Genomic DNA, 3,220 nt, shown 5'->3' with positions numbered 1-3,220 from the left:
TATTCCTAGTTTTTTAGCCTCCTTAAAGTTGACCAAAAAATTGGCCATTTTTGAAAATTGTACCTTACTAACCCCTTTGCTTTTTTGCGAAAAATGGGCATTTCAAAATTTTTGGAAAAATTGTTATTTCTCGTCTAATAGGTCTATTTTCATGCAGTTTTATGCATAGCACAAATGTAGGATAACTAAGCGCTTCTTCCATACTAATTGGGCTATTATAGGACTTGTATTCCTATTTTTTTAAACTGCTTAAAGTTGACCAGAAAATTGGCCATTTTTGAAAATTGTACCTTACTAACCCCTTTACTTTTTTGCGAAAAATGGCCATTTTCGATACTTTTATAAAAATTGTTATTTCTCGTCTAATAGGTCTTTTTTCATGCAGTTTTATGCATAGCACAAATCTAGGATAACTAAGCGCTTGTTCCATACTAATTGGGCTATTATAGGACTTGTATTCCTATTTTTTTAGCCTCCTTAAAGTTGACCAAAAAATTGGCTATTTTTGAAAATTGTACCTTACTAACCCCTTTGCTTTTTTGCGAAAAATGGTTATTTTCGATACTTTTATAAAAATTGTTATTTCTCGTCTAATAGGTCTTTTTTTATGCAGTTTTATGCATAGCACAAATCTAGGATAACTAAGCGCTTCATCCATACTAATTGGGCTGTTATAGGACTTGTATTCCTATTTTTTTTAACTTGGTTAAAGTTGACAAAAAAATTGGCCATTTTTTAAAATTGTACCTTAGTAACCCCTTTGCTTTTTTGGAAAAAAATGGCCATTTTCGATACTTTTATAAAAATTGTTATTTCTCCTCTAATAGGTCTTTTTTCATGCAGTTTTATGCATAGCACAAATCTAGGATAACTAAGCGCTTGATCCATACTAATTGGGCTATTATAGGACTTGTATTGCTATTTTTTTAGCCTGCTTAAAGTTAACCACAAAACTGGCCATTTTTGAAAATTGTACCTTACTAACCCCTTTGCTTTTTTGCGAAAAACGGCCATTTTCGATACTTTTATAAAAATTGTTATTTCTCGTCTAATAGGTCTTTTTTCATGCAGTTTTATGCATAGCACAAATCTAGGATAACTAAGCGCTTGATCCATACTAATTGGGCTATTATAGGACTTGTATTCCCATTTTTTTAGCCTGCTTAAAGTTGACCAGAAAATTGGCCATTTTTTAAAATTGTACCTTACTAACCCCTTTGCTTTTTTGCGAAAAAGGGCCATTTTCGATACTTTTATAAAAATTGTTATTTCCCGTCTAATAGGTCTTTTTTCATGCAGTTTTATGCATAGCAAAAATCTAGGATAACTAAGCGCTTGTTCCATACTAATTGGGCTATTATAGGACTTGTATTCCTATTTTTTTAGCCTGGTTAAAGTTGACCAAAAAATTGGCTATTTTTGAAAATTGTACCTTACTAACCCCTTTGCTTTTTTGCGAAAAATGGTTATTTTCGATACTTTTATAAAAATTGTTATTTCTCGTCTAATAGGTCTTTTTTTATGCAGTTTTATGCATAGCACAAATCTAGGATAACTAAGCGCTTCATCCATACTAATTGGGCTGTTATAGGACTTGTATTCCTATTTTTTTTAACTTGGTTAAAGTTGACAAAAAAATTGGCCATTTTTTAAAATTGTACCTTAGTAACCCCTTTGCTTTTTTGGAAAAAAATGGCCATTTTCGATACTTTTATAAAAATTGTTATTTCTCCTCTAATAGGTCTTTTTTCATGCAGTTTTATGCATAGCACAAATCTAGGATAACTAAGCGCTTGATCCATACTAATTGGGCTATTATAGGACTTGTATTGCTATTTTTTTAGCCTGCTTAAAGTTAACCACAAAACTGGCCATTTTTGAAAATTGTACCTTACTAACCCCTTTGCTTTTTTGCGAAAAACGGCCATTTTCGATACTTTTATAAAAATTGTTATTTCTCGTCTAATAGGTCTTTTTTCATGCAGTTTTATGCATAGCACAAATCTAGGATAACTAAGCGCTTGATCCATACTAATTGGGCTATTATAGGACTTGTATTCCCATTTTTTTAGCCTGCTTAAAGTTGACCAGAAAATTGGCCATTTTTTAAAATTGTACCTTACTAACCCCTTTGCTTTTTTGCGAAAAATGGCCATTTTCGATACTTTTATAAAAATTGTTATTTCCCGTCTAATAGGTCTTTTTTCATGCAGTTTTATGCATAGCAAAAATCTAGGATAACTAAGCGCTTGTTCCATACTAATTGGGCTATTATAGGACTTGTATTCCTATTTTTTTAGCCTGGTTAAAGTTGACCAAAAAATTGGCTATTTTTGAAAATTGTACCTTACTAACCCCTTTGCTTTTTTGCGAAAAATGGTTATTTTCGATACTTTTATAAAAATTGTTATTTCTCGTCTAATAGGTCTTTTTTTATGCAGTTTTATGCATAGCACAAATCTAGGATAACTAAGCGCTTCATCCATACTAATTGGGCTGTTATAGGACTTGTATTCCTATTTTTTTTAACTTGGTTAAAGTTGACAAAAAAATTGGCCATTTTTTAAAATTGTACCTTAGTAACCCCTTTGCTTTTTTGGAAAAAAATGGCCATTTTCGATACTTTTATAAAAATTGTTATTTCTCCTCTAATAGGTCTTTTTTCATGCAGTTTTATGCATAGCACAAATCTAGGATAACTAAGCGCTTGATCCATACTAATTGGGCTATTATAGGACTTGTATTGCTATTTTTTTAGCCTGCTTAAAGTTAACCACAAAACTGGCCATTTTTGAAAATTGTACCTTACTAACCCCTTTGCTTTTTTGCGAAAAACGGCCATTTTCGATACTTTTATAAAAATTGTTATTTCTCGTCTAATAGGTCTTTTTTCATGCAGTTTTATGCATAGCACAAATCTAGGATAACTAAGCGCTTGATCCATACTAATTGGGCTATTATAGGACTTGTATTCCCATTTTTTTAGCCTGCTTAAAGTTGACCAGAAAATTGGCCATTTTTTAAAATTGTACCTTACTAACCCCTTTGCTTTTTTGCGAAAAATGGCCATTTTCGATACTTTTATAAAAATTGTTATTTCCCGTCTAATCGGTCTTTTTTCATGCAGTTTTATGCATAGCAAAAATCTAGGATAACTAAGCGCTTGTTCCATACTAATTGGGCTATTATAGGACTTGTATTCCTATTTTTTTAGCCTCCT

Source organism: Montipora foliosa, chromosome 14 (assembly GCF_036669935.1).
Source record: "Montipora foliosa isolate CH-2021 chromosome 14, ASM3666993v2, whole genome shotgun sequence".
In the NCBI taxonomy this organism is placed as follows: domain Eukaryota; kingdom Metazoa; phylum Cnidaria; class Anthozoa; order Scleractinia; family Acroporidae; genus Montipora; species Montipora foliosa.
Note: the sequence above shows the minus strand (reverse complement) of the source record.